Below are 24,331 nucleotides of genomic sequence, written 5' to 3'. Positions count from 1 at the left end.
CTGGCCGTCAGTAGTTCTAATGGAATGTTGTCTACTCTCGGGGCCTTGTTTCGACTCAGGTCTTTCAGTGCTCCGTCAAACTCTTCACCCAGTATCGTATCTCCCATTTCATCTTCATCTACATCCTCTTCCATTTCCATAATATTGTCCTCAAGTACATCGCCCTTGTATAGACCCTTTCTATACTCCTTCCATCTTTCTGCTTTTCCTTCTTTGCTTAGAACTGGGTTTTCCATCTGAGCTCTTGATATTCGTACAATTGGTTCTCTTTTCTCCAAAGGTCTCTTTAATTTTCCTGTAGGCAGTATCTATCTTACTCCTAGTGAGATAAGCCTCTACATCGTTACATTTGTCCTCTAGCCATGTCTGCTTAGCTGTTTTGCACTTCCTGTCGATCCCATTTTTGAGACGTTTGTATTCCTTTTTGCTTGTTTCATTACTGCATTTTTATATTTTCTCCTTTCATCAATTAAATTCAATATTTCTTCTGTTACCCAAGGATTTCTACGAGCCCTCGTCTTTTTACCTACTTGATCCGCTACTGCCTTCACTACTTCATTCCTCAGAGATACCCATTCTTCTTCTACTGTATTTCTTTCCCCCATTCCTGACGATTGTTCCCTTATGCTCTCCCTGAAACTCTGTACAACCTCTGGTTCTTTCAGTTTATCAGGTCCCATCTCCTTAAATTTCCACCTTTTTGCAGTTTCTTCAGTTTTAATCTACAGTTCATAACCAATAGATTGTGGTCAGAGTCCACATCTGCCCCTGGAAATGTCTTACAATGTAAAACCTGGTTCCTAAATCTCTGTGTCTTACCATTATATAATCTATCTGATACCTTCTAGTATCTCCAGGATCTTCCATGTATACAACCTTCTTTTATGATTCTTGAACCAAGTGTTAGCTATGATTAAGTTATGCTCTGTGCAAAATTCTACCAGAAGGCTTCCTCTTTTATTTCTTACCCCCAATCCATATTCTCCTATTATGTTTCCTTCTCTCCCTCTTCCTACTCTTGAATTCCAGTCACCCATGACTATTAAATTTTCGTCTCCCATCACTACCTGAATAATTTCTTTTATCTCATTATACATTTCATCAATTTCTTCATCGTCTGCAAGCCCTCTATTTATTGCCCATATGTAAAAGATTGGTGTAAAATTAAAAACATCTTTGTTCAGTCTTCAATGGAAACAAAGTTTAATTTCCGATGCCCTCCAAGATAAGTGATTCAGTGTAGGTGATACTCGTTGTAATGATTTTTTGAATCTATGCGCATCCACACAAAACTATATTTTATTACAATTGTTATCTGAATTCACTGTATTTTTATACAATTTATCTTAACCCATTCTTTTACATATAGGTAAGAAAAATAGAGGGCGTTAGCCTTTCACTATGTCGTAAACCAAGATTAGCAGTGTGAATCTGTAAACAGCGGCGTCAGTTGGACTAATGCTTGTTCATGCCTGGTTAGATTGAATATGCTTCGTTATAATTTCGTTCAGTCTACAAGATTACGTATAAGGGTATGTAACTGTGGATTTGGAATTGTATAACTCTGTGACATGGCGTCCGAACAATATGCTGTTTCTATATCTGATTCTTGTCTTATTTGTATTTCTAGCACTGACGATAATTGCACTGTTAGATGAAATCTAAATCTGCAGTGCTAGTCTTCTTTCTGTCCTGGACCTAATGATTAGTCCACGATCGAAGTCTGTATACTCTCCTGACAGACATAGTCTGCTGTTACTGATTCTGTGCTAAATAAATAAATGTCGAGTGGCACCACTGCCTGGTGCAAGTCTTTCAATTGGATGCCACTTCAACGATTTGCGTGTTCTGAAAGCCAACGGCTTCCGGTTTTTCCCGGATGGTTTTCCATCCAAGTACTAGCCAGACGCAACGTTGCTTAACTTCGGTGATCGGGCGAGAACCAGTGTTATATACGTGGCAAAGCCGTTGGCTGCTTCTTTACGACAACACAGTACTCCCCGCCTCCTTTTATTCTGTTGGGTCCGCCTACTTTGATATCTAATGGTCAGTTCCATATTACATAGGAGTCGTAATCTCCATACACCTAGGAGTGAATTGCAGAGTAATCATGTATATGTACATGTCATAGGGGCCCAACACTTAGCATGATGCGCTATACGGTACAGCCGCGCGCGATTAGCCGAGCGGTCTTGGGCGCTGCAATCTTGGACTGTGCGGCTGGTCCCGGAGGAGGTTCGAGTCCTCCCTCGGGCATGTGTGTGTGTGTTTGTCCTTAGGATAATTTACGTTAAGTAATGTGTAAGCTTAGGGACTGATGACCTTAGCAGTTAAGTCCCATAAGATTTCACACACATTTGAACATATACGGTACAACTGAGAACACAACAAAATAATTTCTGATTAGTGTAGCAGGTAATCTGGACAATAGGCGTCACATTTCTGACGTGTTAAGGCTGGGAGCTGTGCTCTATCTTAGAGGTCTCCAAGATATCTTCCAGCACGTTTCTCGTGCTGTCTTGACCTAACTCCATACAGAGAAGGCCCGACTGTTACGGTATTTAGCGAGTTGTCCAAATCTCTCACTCACGGAAAACATCTGATCATAGGTTGAAGAGAAAATGGCATTCTGTACACCTCAAATCACCTACAAATGTACTCATGTAGTCTTCCCACTATACTGTATACGAACAATAACTAAAATTTCATTAAGTGTCTTACTTCCTTACTTAACTGCCAGCGGTGTAGATCAGTCATATTCCTCTCACAGGAATACTTTCATCCTTGTAGATCGCAAAGCGAAAATATTAAAGTGGAATTCATAAACTGCGGAAAATATTTCAAGTAGTAGTAGTGGTTCATGGTGTGGGTTCCTGTAGTCATGTCCTAGTTCATGAACCACGGGCAACGTATGAGTGGCCAAGTAAGTGGTCCCGACAGTCGGGATACCAGTTACTTTGGAATAAGGCTGGGCATCTCGGACATATTCTGAGTCGTGGTCACCTTTGTGCTCATACGGCAAAGACTACCAAATCCACCGGTTAGTCCCTCAACCGTTAGGGGTAAAACTCAATGGGACTCGAGCCAAGTAAGGCTAGCAACCTGCTTCCCTGGTACTTTAAATATGATGCTGGCAACAATCAGAGCAAAATGCCTCGGACCTTTGGAGGTGACGGAGTCCCACCTCTAACTGACAAACCAGGGACTCCTAAGATACGACTTGGCAAACAAATGGTAATGAGATGGGGAGCTATTAATATCAATGGGGGCTACTCTGGGAAGAAGGTAGAGCTGGCAGAGGTTGCAAGTAAGATGGGGCTGGACGTTTTAGCTGTTAGTGACATTCGGGTAAGGGGTGAGAAAGAAGAGGAAGTGGGAGAATACAAGGTCTACCTGTCAGGAGTCAAAGCAGGAATAGCACAATGAGGTGTAGGGCTTTACATCAGGAAAGAAATGGAACCCAGCGTAGTTGCAGTAAGGTATGTAAACGAACGACTGATGTGGGTAGATTTGACAGTGTCTAGCAAGAAAATTAGGATTATGTCAGTGTATTCGCATTGTGAAGGGACAGATAAAGATAAGGTGGATAGTTTTTATGAGGCACTCAGTGATGTAGTTGTTAGAGTAAAGGACAAGGACAGTGTTCTGCTCATGGGTGATTTAAATGCCAGGATTGGAAATCGAACAGAAGGGTATGAAAAGGTTATCGGTAAATTTGGAGAGGATATGGAGGCCAACAGGAACGGGAAACAACTCTTGGATTTCTGTGCCAGTATGGGCTTAGTAATCACAAACCCCTTTTTTTAAACATAAGAACATTCACCGGTATACTTGGGAAGGCAGGGGAACCAGATCTGTCATTGACTATATAATAACAGATCAGGAATTCAGGAAGGTTGTGAGGGACACACGTGTGTTCAGGGGATTCTTTGGTGACACTGATCATTATTTAATCTGCAGTGAAATTGGGATTGTGAGCCCGAAAGTGCAGGAGGTCAGGTCCATATGTAGGAGGATAAGAGTGGAGAAACTTCAGGATAAGGAAATCAGGCACAAGTACATAACAGCGATCTCAGAAAGGTACCAGTTAGTTGAATGTAGTCAATTACAGTCATTGGAAAAGGAATGGACAAGATACAGGGACACAGTACTAGAAGTGGCTAAAGAATGTCTTGGAACAGTAGTGTGTAAAAGTAGGATGAAGCAAACAGCTTGGTGGAATGACACAGTCAAGGCAGTCTGTAAAAGGAAAAAGAAGGCGTATCAAAAATGGCTACATACTAGAAGTCAGGTAGACAGAGAAAGTTATGTTGAAGAAAGAAACGAAGCCAAACAGATAATTGCAGCATCCAAGAAGAAATCTTGGGAAGACTTTGGAAACAGGTTGGAGACTATGGGTCAAGCTGCTGGAAAACCATTCTGGAGTGTAATTAGCAGTCTTCGAAAGGGGGGTAAGAACGAAATGACAAGTATTTTTGACAGGTCAGGAAAACTGCTGGTGAATCCTGTGGATGCCTTGGGCAGATGGAGGGAATATTTTGAAGAGTTACTCAATGTAGGTGAAAATACGATCAGCAATGTTTCAGATTTCGAGGTAGAATGGGATAGGAATGTTGATGGAAATAGGATCACATTTGAGGAAGTGGAGAAAATGGTCAATAGATTGCAGTGCAATAAAGCAGCTGGGGTGGATGAAATTAAGTCGGAACTCATCAAATACAGTGGAATGTCAGGTCTTAAATGGCTACACAGGATAATTGAAATGGCCTGGGAGTCGGGACAGGTTCCATCAGACTGGACAAAAGCAGTAATCACACCAATCTTTAAACATGGAAACAGAAAAGATTGTAACAACTATAGAGGTATCTCTTTAATCAGCGTTGTGGGTAAAATATTCTCAGGTATTGTTGAAAGGAAAGTGCGAGTATTAGTTGAGGACCAATTGGACGAAAATCAGTGTGGGTTTAGGCCTCTTAGAGGTTGTCAGGACCAGATCTTTAGCTTACGGCAAATAATGGAGAAGTGTTATGAGTGGAACAGGGAATTGTATCTATGCTTTATAGATCTAGAAAAGGCATATGACCGGGTTCCTAGGAGGAAGTTATTGTCTGTTCTACAAGATTATGGAATAGGAGGCAAACTTTTGCAAGCAATTAAAGGTCTTTACATGGATAGTCAGGCAGCAGTTAGAGTTGACGGTAAATTGAGTTCATGGTTCAGAGTAGTTTCAGGGGTAAGACAAGGCTGCAACCTGTCTCCACTGTTGTTCATATTATTTATGGATCATATGTTGAAAACAATAGACTGGCTGGGTGAGATTAAGATATGTGAACACAAAATAAGCAGTCTTGCATATGCGGATGACTTAGTTGTGATGGCAGATTCGATTGAAAGTTTGCAAAGTAATATTTCAGAGCTAGATCAGAAATGTAAGGACTATGGTATGAAGATTAGCATCTCCAAAACGAAAGTAATGTCAGTGGGAAAGAAATATAAACGGATTGAGTGCCAAATAGGAGGAACAAAGTTAGAACAGGTGGACGGTTTCAAGTACTTAGGATGCATATTCTCACAGGATGGCAACATAGTGAAAGAACTGGAAGCGAGGTGTAGCAAAGCTAACGCAGTGAGCGGTCAGCTACGATCTACTCTCTTCTGCAAGAAGGAAGTCAGTACCAAGACTAAGTTATCTGTGCACCGTTCAATCTTTCGACCAACTTTGTTGTATGGGAGCGAAAGCTGGGTGGATTCAGGTTACCTTATCAACAAGGTTGAGGTTACGGATATGAAAGTAGCTAGGATGATTGCAGGTACTAGTAGATGGGAACAATGGCAGGAGGGTGTCCACAATGAGGAAATCAAAGAAAAACTGGGATGAACTCTATAGATGTAGCAGTCAGGGCGAACAGGCTTAGATGGTGGGGTCATGTTACACGCATAGGAGAAGCAAGGTTACCTAAGAGACTCATGGGTTCAGCAGTAGAGGGTAGGAGGAGTCGGGGCAGACCAAGGAGAAGGTACCTGGATTCGGTTAAGAATGATTTTGAAGTAACAGGTTTAACATCAGAAGAGGCACCAATGTTAGCACTGAATAGGGGATCATGGAGGAGTTTTATAAGGGGGCTATGCTCCAGACTGAACGCTGTTATACCTCTGGGTGGAAATTTTAAATTGCCGGATTTAGACTGGGAGATTCAAACGTTCATAACGGGTGGCAGGGACAAAGAATCCAGTGAAATTTTTTAAAGTGCTTTATCTGAAAACTACCTTGAGCAGTTAAACAGAGAACCGACTCGTGGCGGTAACATATTAGACCTTCTGGTGACAAACAGACCCGAACTATTTGAAACAGTTAACGCAGAACAGGGAATCAGCGATCATAAAGCGGTTACTGCGTCGATGATTTCAGCCGTAAATAGAAATATTAAAAAAGGTAGGAAGATTTTTCTGTTTAGCAAAAGTGACAAAAAGCAGATTTCAGAGTACTTGATGGCTCAACACAAAAGTTTTGTCTCAAGTACAGATAGTGTTGAGGATCAGTGGACAAAGTTCAAAACCATCGTACAATATGTGTTAGGTGAGTATGTGTCAAGCAAGACCGTAAGATATGGAAAAGAGCCACAGTGGTACAACAACCGAGTTAGAAAACTGCTGCGGAAGCTAAGGGAACTTCACAGCAAACATAAACATAGCCATAACCTTGCAGACAAACAAAAATTACGCGAATCGAAATGTAGTGTGAGGAGGACTGTGCGAGAGGCGTTCGTTGAATTCGAAAGTAAAGTTCTATGTACTGACTTGGCAGAAAATCCTAAGAAATTTTGGTCTTATGTCAAAGCGGTGGGTGGATCAAAACAAAATGTCCAGACACTCTGTGACCAAAATGGTACTGAAACAGAGGATGACAGACTAAAGGCCGAAATACTAAATGTCTTTTTCCAAAGCTGTTTCACAGAGGAAGACTGCACTGTAGTTCCTTCTCTAGACTGTCGCACAGATGACAAAATGGTAGATATCGAAATAGACGACAGAGAGATAGAGAAACAATTAAAATCGCTCAAAAGAGGAAAGGCCGCTGGACCTGATGGGATTCCAGATCGATTTTACAGAGAGTACGCGAAGGAACTTGCCCCCCTTCTTGCAGCGGTGTACCGTAGGTCTCTAGAAGAGCGTAGCGTTCCAGAGGATTGGAAAAGGGCACAGGTCATCCCCGTTTTCAAGAATGGAGGTCGAACAGATGTGCAGAACTATAGACCTATATCTCTAACGTCTATCAGTTGTAGAATTTTGGAACACGTATTATGTTCGAGTATAATGACTTTTCTAGAGACTAGAAATCTACCCTGTAGGAATCAGCATGGGTTTCGAAAAAGACGGTCGTGTGAAACCCAGCTCGCGCTATTCGTCCACGAGATTCAGAGGGCCATAGACACGGGTTCACAGGTAGATGCCGTGTTTCTTGACTTCCGCAAGGCGTTCGATACAGTTCCCCACAGTCGTTTAATGAACAAAGTAAGAGCATATGGACTATCAGACCAATTGTGTGATTGGATTGAAGAGTTCCTAGATAACAGAACGCAGCATTTCATTCTCAATGGAGAGAAGTCTTCCGAAGTAAGAGTGATTTCAGGTGTGCTGCAGGGGAGTGTCATAGGACCGTTGCTATTCACAATATACATAAATGACCTTGTGGACGACATCGGAAGTTCACTGAGGCTTTTTGCGGATGATGCTGTGATATATCGAGAGGTTGTAACAATGGAAAATTGCACTGAAATGCAGGAGGATCTGCAGCGAATTGACGCATGGTGCAGGGAATGGCAATTGAATCTCAATGTAGACAAGTGTAATGTGCTGCGAATACATAGAAAGAAAGATCCCTTATCATTTAGCTACAATATAGCAGGTCAGCAACTGGAAGCAGTTAATTCCATAAATTATCTGGGAGTACGCATTAGGAGTGATTTAAAATGGAATGATCATATAAAGTTGATCGTCGGTAAAGCAGATGCCAGGCTAAGATTCATTGGAAGAATCCTAAGGAAGTGCAATCCGAAAACAAAGGAAGTAGGTTACAGTACGCTTGTTCGCCCACTGCTTGAATACTGCTCAGCAGTGTGGAATCCGTACCAGATAGGGTTGATAGAAGAGATAGAGAAGATCCAACGGAGAGCAGCGCGCTTCGTTACAGGACCATTTAGTAATCGCGAAAGCGTTACGAAGATGACAGATAAACTCCAGTGGAAGACTCTGCAGGAGAGACGCTCAGTTGCTCGGTACGGGCTTTTGTTGGAGTTTCGAGAACATACCTTCACCGAGGAGTCAAGCAGTATATTGCTCCCTCCTACGTGTATCTCGCGAAGAGACCATGAGGATAAAATCAGAGAGATTAGAGCCCACACAGAGGCATACCGACAATCCTTCTTTCCACGAACAATACGAGACTGGAATAGAAGGGAGAACCGATACAGGTACTCAAGGTACCCTCCGCCACACACCGTCAGGTGGCTTGTGGAGTATAGATGTAGATGTAGATGTAGAACATGCAGGTTAAACTCGCAGAATTAATGTCGCTTGTTAAAGGTGTAAATGTCCACACAGTATTAGGAACAGAAAGGTAACTCAAAATGAATAGCGGTGACGTCCTAAATTCAGATTGGGTAGAAATATAGAAACACCAGAAACACAACACATTACCAATCCCAGTACGGAGCAGAAAAACCATTAACATTCAAAACGGCTTCCAGTCCTCTCAGTAAGGATAAATGCGGGTCCTGTGTGATTTTCAGCAAGTCTTATTCCACCCTTCATGCAAAGTAGTATCGCGTTCAGGTGACGGTGGTGGAGGTAGATAGCGATCACGCAGACTTCTCTTCAAAGGTCAAAATATTGAAACGTGGTAACTGTGATGGCCAGTGGAGGTACGTCAGTTCATCCTCGTCCTCACAAAACCAGTCCTGAACGATGTGAGCTGTTTGAACAGTCGCCCTGACGTCTTGGAGCACAGCGTTACAATTGAGGAAAAAATACTGTACCTTGGGGTGGATCTGATCGGCCAAAATGGTCACATAATCCCTGGCAGTAATACGGTTTTGCAGAATACACATGGGGGCCCATGCAATACCACTATATGGGTGTCCTAATCATCATACTTAGCAGCAAGCAGTCTGCATCGGAGACTTGGGACGGTGTACGCCAGTCGTAATTAAAATTGGCCCGAAATTGGAAACAATGAGAAAAAAGATTCATCCTACCAAATGACTTTCTACCATTGCTACATAGTCCAGGTTTTTTGGCTTCGGCATCAAGTTTTCGTGCTTCGGGTTTGCATCACTGATGTGTGGTTTTGGAATTCCAGCTCGCTCTGTAGTTCCATGCTCATCGAGTACCGTTCGTGTAATTTTGATGTTGGGATGATTCGCGAGCGCGGTATTCAGTTCTGCAGTGACTTTTGTAACTGGCGTCCTCCTAATTTACGTCACAAATTTCTTCAATCCCCGTCTGTCACGATCACTCAACACACACTTTCGTCCGCGTCGTAACTTAGTAAATTATGTTTTTCCGCTTTCCCTGTAAGCGGTATGGCAACGGCCTTGCCGCAGTGGATACACCAGTTCCCGTGAGATCATCGAAGTTAAGCGCTGTCGGGCGTGGCCGACACTTGGATGGGTGACCATCCAGACCGCCATGCGCTGTTCCCATTTTTCGGGGTGCATTCAGCCTCGTGATGCCAATTGAGGAGCTACTCGACCGAATAGTAGCGGCTCCGGTCAAAGAAAACCATCTTAACCACCGGGAGAGCGGTGTGCTGACCACACGCCCCTCCTATCCGCATCCTCACCCGAGGATGACACGGTGGTCGGATGGTTCCGATAGGCCACTTGTGGCCTGAAGACGGAGTGCTGTAAGCGGTATAAATCTTCGATATGATGCCTCTTGAAACACCAAACACTTCAGGTGCCTCAATTACTGAAGCATTCACCATATGAGCACCAGCGATGTGCCCACGTTCAATTTCATTTAAATCCGTTAACGATCTGAAAACTATAAAGAACACTGTTCTGACCACGACTTACACTTGCAACTCATTGAGAGCATTGCAGAGGGGCCGTTCGTGAGGATATACAACAGTGTAACGTGCAGGCTTGGCTAGCGTCTGCATTTATGCACAAGCATATTTTTCTCGCGGTCTTTTCTGGTTTTTGTCCAACCCCTCTAACGCGACGATGGGTTAGACGCTAGGTGTGGTGGTTATATATGGCCGTAAAGGATTCGGAAAGGAAAAAAATTGGATGCTTTTAAGCACCTAAAGTGAGTGAAACATGGAAATTGGATGTTTCATAGAACGCTTGTTTCGAGAGCTGCAACAGCAGAGTACTTCGGAGAGAATTTCATGGAAGATTCCACATCATGCTATTGTAAGACTTCACTTGATAGGTGCACCACAGAAGAGTCATCCGAATGAAACTGATATCAGAGACAGAGATATTTGTATGATAGTTCTCACTGTCTCGACTAAAAGATACACTACTGGCCATTAAAATTGCTACACCATGAAGATGACGTGCTACAGACGCGAAATTTAACCGACAGGAAGAACATGCTGTGATATGCAAATGGTTAGCTTTTCAGAGCATTCACACAAGGTGGCGCTGGTCACGACACCTCCAACGTGCTGACATGAGGAAAGTTTCCAATCGATTTCTTATACACAAACAGCAGTTGACCGGTGTTGCCTGGTGAAACGTTGTGATGCCTCGTATAAGGAGGAGAAATGTGTATCATCACGTTTCCGACTTTGATAAAGGTCGGATTGTAGCCTATCGTGATTGCGGTTTATCGAATCGCGACATTGCTGCTCGCGTTCGTCGAGATCCAATGACCGTTAGCAGAATATGGAATCGGTGGCTTCAGGAGGGTAATACGGAATGCCGTGCTGGATCCCAACGGCCTCGTATCATTAGCAGTCGAGATGACAGGCATCTTATCCGCATGGCTGTAACGGATCGTGCAGCCACGTCTCGATCCCTGAGTCAAGACAACAACTATCTGCACGAACAATTCGACGACGTTTGCAGCAGCGTGGACTATCAGCTCGGAGATCTGTACGGGCCTTTCTGGATACAGAAAATGTTCGACTGCTGCCCTGGCCAGCACATTCTCCAGATCTCTCACCAATTGAAATCGTCTGGTCAATGGTGGCCGAGCAACTGGCTCGTCACAATACGCCAGTCACTACTCTTGATGAACTGTGGTATCGTGTTGAAGCTGCATGGGCAGCTGTACCTGTACACGCCATCCAAGCTCTGACTCAATGCCCAGGCGTATCAAGGCCGTTATTACGGCCAGAGGTGGTTGTTCTGGTTAGTGATTTCTCAGGATCTATGCACCCAAATTGCGTGAAAATGTAATCACATGTTAGTTCTAGTATAATATATTTGTCCAATGAATACCCGTTTATCATCTGCTTTTCTTCTTGGTGTAGCAATTTTAATGGCCAGTAGTGTATTTCAGATATAAAAACACGCCTACCAACTTTCGATTATGTCGCACAACTCCTTCTTGATGCTGTGATTTTTTTTCCGTCAGTGTATATAGGGGACAGTGGGATAAAGTGGACGGGAAGGAAGAACTGCCCAGTGCCTATTTTTGCCTCGAACAATGCTGCCGTCTGTGAAGAAATGTCCATACTCGTTCTACGAGTAATACACACCGTCATAGTTGTCGGTGAGATTGGCAGAGGAACTATTTCCGTAATTTTTTTAACAAAAATGCTTCTAATTTACAGCCGTCTGATGTGAAGTATGTCATTTATATTATTCATAAGCCTAGAGTAATACTTCTTTTTTAAATATCAACTTGGCCTACGTATGTAGGTTGCTTGTTGTTTCTTTTGGTTTGCTAGTTTCATTGGTAAACCATCAATGTCGACAGGCTGCCAGTTCTTCCATTCCCTCCGATGATCTCCGTGTTGCCGTCTGTCAGCAGGTGGTGTCACTTTTACATCACCACTGGTCTTCCCTTCATGGGAACAAGCTCCGGGTTATGAAGCCTCTCCCAGCGGCTTGGCAAACCTTCTCTCGACCCTCTTTCCGCTAGGAGATCATTTTAATTAGGTTTCATATTGGGCACTGTCTTTTTAGACAACACCATTTGTTAAGTGGCGATCCCCCACTACTTCGTGCTCATTGTCAGCAACCTTTGGCGTTTTGTCATTCCCTTTATGTTTGCCATCTGCGATATCGTCCGTTTTAGTGAACGACGCGCGGGTTGTCGACTGCGTTTTACTTTTTATCTGTCGTAACAATATGGCGAAGGACATCTAATCTTCAGTTCAGGACCTTCGTTGTCTCTTTGGCATATTTTATGGACCTTTCTCAAGTCCAAGTTTTTAGCTGTCTTTCCTTCCGTCATTAGGCTTAACGTGAAGACGCTTTTAACTCCTTTTTCGTCTTCGTATTCTAGGTTCTCACATGGGCGCGTGTGACTCTGGTTGTTTTTGCGCCCTAAAACAAAACAAATCAATCAAATTCTACTTGTTGGGAAAACAAGCCACCTTGGCCACTTTTCCCAACAATTCTTTTTTAATCCGTTTACCCCATTAAGAGTTAGTTACTTCCATATATTACGCATTATACTACATACTAATTTCTAAACTCTTTTACTCATATATACAAAGCAATCATCCATATTTTTGTGATTTTGTGAATTTTTGAACTAACTAACTAATGAAACTTCCTGGCAGATTAAAACTGTGTGCCCGACCGAGATTCGAACTCGGGACCTTTGCCTATCGCGGGCAAGTGCTCTACCATCTGAGCTACCGAAGCACGACTCACGCCCGGTACTCGCAGCTTTACTTCTGCCAGTGAGTCGTGCTTCGGTAGCTCAGATGGTAGAGCACTTGCCCGCGAAAGGCAAAGGTCCCGAGTTCGATTCTCGGTCGGGCACACAGTTTTAATCTGCCAGGAAGTTTCATATCAGCGCACACTCCGCTGCAGAGTGAAAATCTCATCCTGGTAACTAACTAATGTCATTTAAAACCATCTCTGTTGTGTTACATTTGGCTTAACACGAAAATCAAATTTCAAACGGTCTGCTGCAGAAACCTGGTATGTTTTCAGATACAAGTGCATCAAAATGCCTACAAAATATGGCAAGAAATAAGAGCAATAAACAGGAGACGCAGTTGCGATGGAAAACGCGATTAAGGCTGTAAAGAACGATGAGTTATCTTCTTCTAAACCAGTAGAGCAGTTTCATGTTCTACCTACTATACTGAAGAGTTCCAGGAAAATAGAGATGCAGGAGGTGGTACGAAGATTATTTGAAGCTTATGGAGTGTGTTCAATAAATAACAACAAGTCGAAATGTTTTTGAAATGGAAAATCGGTTTTATTGATTTACAGTGAACTATCTATGGAGATTATCATGCCAGTTGGGGCAGAGTGGAACACTAAAGATTGCTCTTTTATGAAGCTGTATAATGAAGGGAGCAGCTTCAGAACATGATGACCACGTAAATAAAGCTTATTTCGTCAGAGATCTTATGGTTACTGTTGATGGCTGCTAATGCAGACGTCCCAGGTTCGGTTTCTGGAAACACACTTAAGTTTTTGTGGGATGTAAATGCCTCTAACTGGCCCATTGAGAAGTTGTTTCAACAGTGTCCATTTGGTCTCTTGAGAAGCTGTTTCAATAGCCTTCATATCACCTCATAGGAGTTAACAGCCATTCCGATGTGGATACACCGGTTGCCGTCAGATCACCGAAGTTGAGTTCCATTGGGCGTGACCGTCCGGGTACGCCACCAGCTATTCACAAATTTCCTTAGACCTAATGGTACAGGTAAACTTACATATATAGCTCTCATACTTCGCAAAGGAAACGAGCGTTAGGACGCGGAGCATAGGGAAAAGTTTTCCAATTAGGTGGCTGAACCTGCTCTTCGGGGTCTCCCTGCCATTCTTGCCATACAAGTTTGCGTTACCCTTTCACCTCTCAAGAACCTGCTTCGTCTCCAGTTATCTTCTTCGGAAGCTGCTTCAACAGTTTCCAAAGACCCATCGTTGTTGACGATGGTATCTGGAAGCCTCAAGGCCGCAATGTATTTGTTATGTGAAAGATTACAGACATCCGCTGGCTTACTTTATTGATGATGATTATTCATGCAAGATAGGTGATCGGCTTCAAAATGCTCTACGCATCATCAGATTTACCTGGGAAATCAGGCACATCTACCCTGGCAATCCAAAAAGAACCGATACTCGAGTAATAAAACAGAAAAAAAGTTCAGATGGTGTTTTAATGCTTCAGGTTTTCTGCATAGTCTCGCCCTATTTGAGTACAACGCACAGAACTTTCATATAACCATCTGAATCTGTCTGAAAAGACCTTCTTTAGAATTTTATTCAACTCAAGCGTCTCGCTGGCTTGAATGTCGTCGGTTATGTCGTCAATAGTGTTGACCTTTCATGTGAATTTCTGCATTTCTTTTGTGGTTGGTTAATATTGACAACACCCAGTCACGATATCCATGACGATTTTTTTTTCCGAAAAGAACTGTCCGCGGATTGTATTTCAATTAAATCACGGCAGGCGTCCACGCGTCGTTTTTGTTCGGGAGTTAAGGTGTGCTGTTCGATTGAGGTAATATAATAATGTCGTGTGACGAGGGCCTCCCGTCGGGTAGACCGCTCGCCTGGTGCAAGTCTTTCGATTTGACGCCACTGCGGCGACTTGCGCGTCGATGGGGATGAAATGATGATGATTAGGACAACACAACACGCAGTCCCTGAGCGAAGAAAATCTCCGACCCAGCCGGGAATCGAACCCGGGCCCTTATGATTGACAGACTGTCGCGCTGACCATTTTTTTTTTTCTTTTTCCCCGGACCTTTGCCTTTTGCGGGCAAGTGCTCTAACAACATTTTTTTTTTCGAACTCTTGCCTCCTGGGTGAGAACCAGGTATCCTAGCCACTTTTTTTTTACGGGCAAGTGCTCTTCCAACTTTTCTTTTCTACCAACTTTTTTTTTTCTACCACTTTTTTGTTTTATTTAGCAACGCATTAGCGCGCTTTTTTTTTAAAAAAAAAAAAAGAAAAAGTAAAATAAAAACGCGGTTCCTTCGCTTTATGATCCAACAACGCGACCATTTTTTTTGTAACAAGAAGGCAGGGTAAACAAACCATCTTTATTTGTACAATTGTGCTGTCCTAGGGGAAAGTATCGAGACAGCAAAAACAATTTGGAAACCTTAAAATATAAAATCAACGTAAAGGCCGCCCTCTCTTATTTTTTCTTTTTTTTGCGACATGAATAAAGGAAATGACAATCCTAGTCACGGGCGGGAGTGAAAATGAAGTTATCTGCATCACAATCCCTGCAGCACGCGGTGTCGCATCATAAATCTGGCAGCAAGCCATATAATCTTGACCATCTCTGCCAATGAGGGCGGCATGTATTTCTCCTGCGTCGACCATTCGAAGGACCATTATCTGAGGCGGTTTCGGTGTTTACCACCGTTTTTTTTTAACATAATCCAGTCATAACTGGCGCCAACAGGTAGGGGCCAGTTTTCTTCTCAGTGTGCCATGCGCCAATTTAATTGAACCGCACAGTACTATCTGTAGTCGTTCTGCTGCAGGAGTCTTCTCAGTTCTGTGACACCCCAGCTGCAAGGCGGATTGTGAAAAACACTGCCTAAAAAATTGGAAAAGTATGTCCTGTATTTCGTATGACTCCGTATGTCGTTTGCAGATGTTGCAGTATCTCTTCTCCCACCCGACGGTCTGTCGGTGTACCGGCATAGAGATGGCGAAAATGCTCTAAAAATTCTTTTGCAATGTCCTGTTGTGTTGTCAGTTGACGGCCATCTAAACCGTGGAGCACTGTTACCAATGCCCGGCGGTAACGTTTGTGTTCCCACGACACATTGTGCATCGAGGTACGTTCCCCAGTGATGGTGTCGAGAGATTTTGCCCGTATTGGGATGCCACCCAGTCGTCGTCGCGTGATCGATAGGATTTGTGCCTTGACACGACGAACTTCCGCATGATGTTCTGCAGACGGCACCTGGAATGACAGCTCACGAAGTATGGTGTAATAGCAATCAAGAGTGTCTCTTTGCCATCTCGTCTTATCCCGACCATACAGTATCAGAGCTCTTCTTATTGCCGGCTTAGTACACTCTAGCCACCATTGAAGCACGGAGGTATATGTTGGTAGACGGCGTTGACATGTGGTCCATACCGCCTCGACTCTCTGACGACATTCGGGGTCCGCCAAAAGTGACGAATTGAGCTTCCATGTCCCGCGGCTTCTGCACACACTTTGCCTAGGGAGTGATATGGTACAAATGTAAGCCAGATGATCAGTAAATGCCGCAGGCCATCGTTCCGCGTCGACCACCTTATCCTGTAGGCCAACCGAAACATATATTCGATCGAGTCTGCTCGCCGAGTGACTGGTAAAAAAAGTATATCCCTCATGGTTCCTATGCATCAAATCCCAGGTGTCGCTTAACTCCAGATCCCGGCATAGCACATGCAATTCACGACAGGTATTGTAATGTGGAGCCTGGTCTTTTTGGGCTAAAACATAACTGAAGTCACCACCTAAAATGAAATGATCGAATCTGCCGGTAAATAAGGGCACAATCTCTTCCGAATAATATCTCGCACGCGCCCGTCTGTTGTCTGTGCCGGAAGGGGCATAAACATTGAGAATGCGAATTCCATTAACTGTTATCGCCAGTCCTCGTGCCGAAGGTAGATAAGCCAGGTCGCGAACCGGAATCCCGTCCCGGACCAATATCGCCGTTCCACTGTCGTTGTTCGAGTGCGGCGAGGTGTAGGAGATGTATCAATGTACTTCCTGGAACTCAGGAATGTAAATTTCCTGCACCATCAGTATATCCACATCCGACGCGTATATCATGTCCCTAAACAACTGCTGTTTCACAGGCGATCTAATGGTATTTACATTCACTGTCCCTATTCTGTATGCCTGGGGTCGAGTAGCTGTCATCTCCACATGATGTTAAAATGGCATAGTTTCACCGTATCGATAGTCCCTTTGCACATCCGCAGAGGGTCACCCGACGGACGTGTCCCTGCGGCATTAGGTGTCTTGAGATGCGGACGGATGCAAGTCCCCACCAATAGAATGGTCCGCATCGGTGATTTCGTCGTCCTGCTCATACCAGCTGATATTATTGGGGTGCTCCAAATTTTCCAGTGCGTCATTGATGTGTGACATCTGTTGTTCTTTCGCAGCATTAGACTCCGCCGCAGAAGGGGTATCAGGCCCCTGAGCGGATGCGTCGTCTGAACGACATGACATCTTTTCACCGTCCGAAGTCATATGGTCTGCGACATCCGAAGCTTGTGGTTCCAAGTCAGACAGGTCCATAGAGTTAGACTCATCTGGGCTCCCAAGAAGAGAAGGGAGCGTCTCCGCAGAGTTTAGTCGGCGCTTCTTGCGGCGATTTGGCGAGCGTTGTTTGCGGGCCCTAACCTCGGCCTCTGGTGTTGGCGAATCTTGTATCTCCTGCTATCTCGCCACCGCCACAGCGCCCTGGGGCCGTTCCACTTCAGCTTCCATGCCTACTGGGATGCTGTCATCCTCTTTCTGCACCGCCTGTAGTGTCTGAGCTTGGAGGTTGGTCGGAGGCATTCCTTCTTCAGTGGGGTCCGAAGGTTCCTCAATCAACTGCGGCGTCGGTTCGATAGGGTGTTCCGACCTCGGCGTCACCTCCCCGCGAAGCGCCGTCACGTAAGTCATCGGCAGTGACGTCGGTGTAGTCGGATTCTGGAGGTCTCCGCTGGGGAGTTGCACGAGTCTCCTCTGCATACACGCAGATCGCAGATGTCCTTCACCACCACACCCGGAGCATGTCCGGGGCTGTCCATCATAGATGACAAGAGCTCTACAGCCGCCGATGTTTATGTACGATGGCACATGTTTCGTAAGGGCAATTCGCACCTGTCGGACACCATTGAGCACTGGATACGTGCTAAAACTTGCCCAATGTTCGGCCGTATGACTAATAACTCTGCCATATGGCAGGAGTGATTCAGTGACCAATGATTCGGGTACCTCGAAAGGCAGCTCGAAGACTCGAATCGTACGCACTCCCAGGCCCGAATGAGCGACTAAAACTTCGCCAATATGACAATCGGAATGTCGGAACTGGAATCCTCGTTTGGCGGCTTCATTGATCCTATCGCATGCTGCGTCGTCAATCATCTTTACGTAAAGAGTGCTGCTCACGGTTGATAAATGAATTCCAATAATCTCCGTGTAATTGAGATGCACTTCGTCCCTCAAGAAACGTTCGATTTCGAAAGCCTTCGGTCTTGCATACTCGTTACAGAACGTGAACTGTATCGTGGTTTTTCGGAAATTGTGTGCCATTGCGTTCGATTCAAACAGTAACACACGCGAGTAACGACGGTGTAAACACCGCTTCTTCCGCGAACGTTCGCAGCCGGGACGTAAACAAGTCCGAGCTGCTCCGCGGCTAAAGGCGGACTGACCACTCAGCTACCGGGGGCGGACTCGATTGAGGTGGCGCAATGATTAGCGCACACTGGACACGCATTTAGTAGGAAGACTGTTCAAGTCTGCGTCAGATCATCCTGATTTGTGTTTTCCCCTAAAACGCTGTGGCCTAATGTCGGAATGGCTCCTTTGAAAGGGCGTAGCCGATTTCGTTCCCTATCCTTGAAACAATCCGAGCTTGTGCTTCGTATCTAATAACTTCGATGTCGATGGGACGTTACGCCCTGATTTTTTCCCCTCACTTTCAAAGTGTGCGAGAGAAACTTTGCCAACACTCTTTTCTGCTTCAAAAAACTCTGGAGAATGTCTTGAATTCTGGTTTTAAAGACTTTGCCCCATTTCAATTTGTGGTACAACAATGCTGACATACTACCGTCGTAGGTCCACTACTTAGCACTGCCTGCTCACAAGTAATGAATCGAATGCACCTCTTGTTTGAAGTTGTTAAGTTGTCGCCGTAGCGACTGCACTGACGACGCTAGTGCGCAAGGAATAAAATGAGTCTCAAAAGCTTTTGGACGTACGGTTTACATTGATTCAATTAAATATTTCCGTATGTGGATATCCTGCTATATGTTTGCTGCACAGGTAAAATGGCGTAAAGCTATGCGAGAACTTTTTATTTTATGTATGACACATGTGAAACTCAAACCAAGCGTGGAGCTTAACAACCACAACTGCTTCAAAAGTTTGCACTTGACAGCCTGAGAAGCTGCTGCAACCATCTCGTCTTAGCCTCTGAAGAATGTGCTTCAATCTTCTGCACTTTGTCTGTGGAGAAGCTGTCTCAGCAGCGTCCATTTTGCCTCTGAAGAAATTGCTTCAATACTTCATTCGGTCTGTCGAGAAGAAAGAAAGACTAAGGTTTAAAGTTCCGTAGACGACAAGACCCTTAGAGGCGAAGCACGAGCTCCGATTGGGAAGGACTGAAACGAAATCAGCCACGACCTTTCAGAGGAACTGTCCGGTCATTCACTTTAACCTAAATCTGGATGATTGGACGAGGGTATGAACCCTCGTCCTACCCAATACGAGTCGTGTCATACCACTGACTCATTTGTGTGGCCTCTTGAACTTAGTTCGACAGTCTCCAATTGGTCTCTTGAGATGCTGCTGCAGTAAGTAAATAGCTCTATTGACATGGTGGTCGCCGAACTAATTCCAAGTCAGAAGACTTACACCAGGCTGTTGCACATATTTATGTCATTTTTAGGGTTCCATGCTTCAATTGGTAATAACAGAATCCTTACAAGATAGCTTTGTTGTTCGTCTGCCTGTGTGTCAGCTGTTAAGAACCCTTTCCGTCAGGAACGGGTAGGTGTATCAAGTTGAAATTCATGTCACATGCGAACGTTTGCGGTCCCTTGTTGGTGGATAAAAACTATGCTTCTACGCAGTGGCGGATACATATGGCGGGCGCGCGGGGTCGTCCGCATTGCCACCCGCGCCGCCCCCGCCAGTCAGCCCGCACGCTACTCGTTCGTTTCTTTCGTCAGTCGACTCGAATGAATCGAGTTATCGAGTATTTGTACTTTCCTATGTAGCACGCGCGTCCTCGCCATCGTGTTTTATACGTCTCTCTCTCTCTCTCTCTCTCTCTCTCTCTCTCTCTGTGTGTGTGTGTGTATGTGTGTGTGTGTGTGTGTGTGTGTTTGAGGTTTACGGGCGCTAAACAGCATGGTCATCAGCGTCCAAACGCATAAAAACATGAACACATGCGGTGAAGGGACTAAGACGGACAGCGAACAAGGAGAACGGCTAAAAGACATAGACCTGACGCAGTTCCAAATCCTCACATACAGAGGCAAAACAAGAGGAGAAGAAACGCACTAAAAAAGGAAAGGAAACACAAGGAAAAGAGAACAGAAACCGAAGTTAAACAAGGAGGTAATCGTGACTGGCAGACCTCTTACCTAAAACCTGGGTGAGCCAGTCACCCAGCAGCACATTAAAACCCTCTCCCTAAAATCCGAGGCAACAAATTGGACAGGACACAAAACCGTAAGACCTTAACCACAGTCGTTGCGTCGTCTTGCAAAATAGAGGGCAAATCCGGTGGCAAAGAAACCACCGCCCTCTGATCAGAGAATAAAAGACAGTCAAGTAAAATGTGGCGGACAGTAATTTGGACGCCACAAGCACTGCAGATTGGGAGGTCCTCCCGCCGGAGTAAAAAACCATGCTTTAAGGGACTGTGCCCGATGCGGAGGCGAGTGAGGAGAACCTCATCCCGCCTGCATGACTGGTAGGACGTACGCCGTGGCCGCATGGTGGCCTTGACCAGACGCAGCTTATTTTCAAATGGCTCTGAGCACTATGCGATTTAACTTCTGAGGTCATCAGTCGCCTAGAACCGCACGGCCACTCCGGCCGGCTGCTTATTTTCACCGACTGCCAGCCACTCCTCTTCCCATTGACGCATAACACGAAAACGCAAGAGGGAGGTAACAGCATGGAGGGGGACGGCACATTCTACAACGTGAGGGAGGGAACATGCATCTTTGGCAGCCACATCCGCCAGTTCGTTTCCCCTAATACCCATGTGCCTCGGCACCCAGCAGAAAGAAACCTCCTTCCCATACGTTTCTGTCTGGCACATAGATAGCTAACACATACCTACCAGAAAAGTCGCGGCCATTCTAGTGATCTCGATAAGTTGTTCTGTCTGGCATTTGTTCGAGAAAAGTCCCGAATATTTGCTTGTCTACCTGCATCTATTGCTACAGTAGAAAGAAGTTTCATCATTGCGGCCTACAAAGACATGACTGAGGTCGACAATGAAGGAGGATCGACTTAATGGCTTAGCTCTGTTGAACACTCACCCTGACATTGCTTGTCCTATTGAGGACGTAATTAACCAAATTTCCTGGAAGAATAGGCGCATAGAACTCATCATTTAAGGAAGACAACCATAACTGTAACTTTTTTATATCATAAGATGGCATTGTCTTGTATATGTGTATAATCAGTTTAAATAAAACTTTCTTAAACTTTGCATGTGACTTGATTATGAATGAAGGTAGTTCACGATATCTTTAGCGCCCCCTCATTGAGGTTGTTCTGTATCCGCCACTGCTTCTACGTCAATGCAGTCAAAAGATGCGGCCATTTATGTAACATATTTTGATACTCTCAAACTCATTCATCAAAACCTATAGAGAACATGCCTTTGATCTAGAATAATGAACTTTGGCAAGAAGCAAAGTTTCACAATATAAATGAAGGAAAAAATCCGAGAACTGTTATATTTTACTTATATCATTTTTTTTTGTCATCACACGCTTACATTACATTCGCACTCTGTCAAAAATCTCATGAGCTACTGCAGGGATTTTTTTAAGTAACAGCTAGTGATTGACGAGGAAGTTTTATGTACATAATTTACAAATATTTCGTGCTAGTTGGCTGAGCTACGATGAAATGAAGTTCATGCCCCTTTTGAAAACTATGCCTTTGTCGTCTACCGGTGCTAGGCGTAAAGCCGTCAGAAAACCACATTGACTATTTATGCCTATGACATGTACAGCAGCTGTAAAGTTTTAGAGCAAAGTGTAATTGGAAACTGATGCAGGATTGTAGTTCATTGTTTAGGATGCATTTCCAATATCCTGTAAAATATCGACTGAAGCGTTCCACAGGACAACTCGACATTTGAGTAGCAACAGTAGCTCCTCAGCCGGCTATACCGTTTTCTTCTCTGGAGACGTCCGTCAAATCTTACCAGTAATCACAACAGGGGCGAGAGTAGATGAAGTGAACGCATCTGCAATTTCCATATAGCACAGCATGTTAATGTCGTGTGACTAGGGCCTCCTGTCGGGTAGACGGTTCGCCGGATGCAAGTCTTTCGATCTGACGCCACTTCGGCGGGTTGCGCGTCGATGGGGATGAAATGATGATGATTAGGACAACCCTAAGCGGAAAAATCTCCGACCTAGGCGGGAATCGAACCCGGGCCCTTAGGATTGACATTCCGTCGCGCTGACCACTTTTTTTATGCGCCTTCTTCGGCGAGCTTCAATGCCCCACTTTTTTTTTAATGGGTTATGAAACTGAATTGCATCTTGAAGACAATGTTAGAAAATTGTAATCCGAATAGATTACCGTGAAAATAACTCTCTCTGTAATACTATTGACTGAATTAACGGAACGCAAAATATTCTTCCACTAGAATTTAAACAAAAATGAGAGAGAAGCAAAAGTAAAAATTAAGAGAGGAAATTAAACTTCTTCAATGATGCACGTCTTATCCATGAGAATAGTTTTTTTCCCTACTATGCTTGTACTGTGGCATGACTCCTGTTACTTTTTGGGAAAACATGCTTTTTCGGGGTTCTGTTGAGGCCTTCACGGCTACCGTATCGGTCCCGGAGCACGCGAAGTCCCCTCTGTACTTCACCCTCAACAGCAATCCCCTACTTTGGCAGTCTATCTTGTTCGGTCGATTTCATATTATTTAGGTATTAACCGATGCCTTGTTTCTGAAACAAAATTTGCATCATATTCCCGAACTTATTTTTATGGTCTTTGTTCCGGTATATTTTGAAGTATTCGACTTTCATATATTATCGATATTCTTGTAGATTGTCATTGCCTTTGTTGTTGACAACATAGTTGACAAAATTTCCGAATAGCCACATGATGACATTGTTTTTTGTGGAGGAAAGGAAATTTCTTCTGGGAAGAGTATATCGTGTAGTGTGATTTCTCTTCCATCGGTCCGTTTGAGAAAAGCAACTTGCAATACAATGTCATTCCAAATATTCTTGTACCCATTACAGATGAAGCGAAGCTTTAAGGAGTCCAAATTGTGACATTTTTGGCACACATTTGTTGCATGTAGTCCTATTGAATACAGTTTTTCATTGGTATTAATAATGTTGTTGACAACTCTGCACCATGACGCTTGCACTTCCATAGTCAGTGTTTTGTTATTTATATTAGTCCATATTTTTTCCCAGTTTTTGTTGGGATACTTCAGCTCCATTTTATTTTGGTTTTCGCGTGATTGTAACTTTTCTACTCTATATTTACTTGTCCTCTTATTTTTGTCTGTTAAAATGCATGTCAAGTAGCTTAAATCTACATAAAAATCCTTAATATGCTTTAGGTTGTAATTTATGTTGTGAACATCTACTGGCGGCTGCATGCTTCCGGGTTTAAGAAGGTCAAATAGAGCGGCAGTTATGCTGTTCCGCTGCGTCTCTATAAGTTTTAGCGTTCTTTTAATGAAGAGGGCAGTGTTTTTCCTCCGAAGGTCTGTCAGCCCTAGGCCTCCGTTTTCGGGTCTCGATGTAGTCGTTCCTACTGCTACTCTAAAAATATGGCCTTTCCATACGTATCGACAGATTGTGCTCATTATAGATTTCGCTATGTCTGGAGGCGTTGGTAAAATCTGAGCGACATATGCAGCTTTCGAAAGAACTGCACAGTTTATTAGTTTAATTCTTTGCTTGATATTTTAAGTCTCTCGTTTCATGCGGTATTAAGCTGCCTCTGATTTTTCCTAACACCTGTTTCCTATTAGCAGCCGTTGTTCTGAATGGGCAACTGTAAAAGGTTATGCCCAAAGTAGTGTGACGGTCCACCCTGTTTGCCCACGGTAGCTGCACATGGTCAAGACACTGTACATTTAAAAAGGAACTTTTCGTTTCATTTATCCTCGCACCAGTTACCCTGCTATAAAGCAATAACTTGTCCGTTAGTTGGGCACAGTCATCATCGCTCCTTACTAGAACTCCCACATCGTCAACGTAAGCATTTGTAA

At 44.1% G+C, this 24,331-nt stretch overlaps 1 protein-coding gene and 1 pseudogene across 1 annotated transcript in view; one reads left to right on the top strand and one right to left on the bottom strand.

The window, feature by feature from the left end:
- Positions 1-24,331, top strand: part of LOC126259892 (adipocyte plasma membrane-associated protein Hemomucin-like) — a 252,173-nt gene that overhangs the window by 57,447 nt on the left and 170,395 nt on the right. The window lies entirely within an intron of this gene.
- LOC126261270 (5S ribosomal RNA) lies at positions 1,854-1,973 on the bottom strand (annotated as a pseudogene).

This window comes from Schistocerca nitens, chromosome 5, assembly GCF_023898315.1.
Source record: "Schistocerca nitens isolate TAMUIC-IGC-003100 chromosome 5, iqSchNite1.1, whole genome shotgun sequence".
In the NCBI taxonomy this organism is placed as follows: domain Eukaryota; kingdom Metazoa; phylum Arthropoda; class Insecta; order Orthoptera; family Acrididae; genus Schistocerca; species Schistocerca nitens.
The sequence above is the reverse complement of the archived record's forward strand: the minus strand, read 5'-3'. Positions and strand labels throughout refer to the sequence as shown.